We start from the raw sequence: 521 nt of genomic DNA, 5'->3' as shown, positions 1-521 counted from the left end.
GAAGAGAAAAAAGAAAACGAGAGGAAGACAAAGACAAATGAGGAAATGAGGGAGTAAGAGAGAGAACAGACAAAGAAACGGTGAAAGAGAGAAAAAAAAGATAGAGATAGAGAGAAAGGAAATAGAGAGAGAAAGGGATAAAAGGAAAATATAAAGAGAGATGAGGAGAAAGAAAACCAGAAAATAAAAAGAGAGAGAAAAGAAAGAGAGAGAGGAGAGGGAGAGAGAGAGAATAGTAAAGGAAAGAGGGAGAGGATGAGAGAAAGATGGAAAATGAGAGAAGAAAAAGGTACTGTGAGAAATAAAGAGAGAAAATGGGAGAGAGGGGAAGAAAGAGGAAACACAAACACTGAAAGAGAGAAATGAGAAAGAGAGGGATAAAAGAGACGTAAAAGGGATAAAGAGAATGAGAGAAAAGAAAGAGGGAGAAAGAGAGAAAAGAAAGTGAGAAGGCAAGAAAGGAGAGAAAAGAAAACCGCGAGTCCCTTAAAGGGAGAGAAAGAAAAGAGGGAAAGAAAAGG

The sequence above is a fragment of the Octopus sinensis genome, unplaced genomic scaffold, assembly GCF_006345805.1.
Source record: "Octopus sinensis unplaced genomic scaffold, ASM634580v1 Contig01628, whole genome shotgun sequence".
Lineage (NCBI taxonomy): Eukaryota > Metazoa > Mollusca > Cephalopoda > Octopoda > Octopodidae > Octopus > Octopus sinensis.
This window is presented reverse-complemented; position numbering follows the sequence as displayed.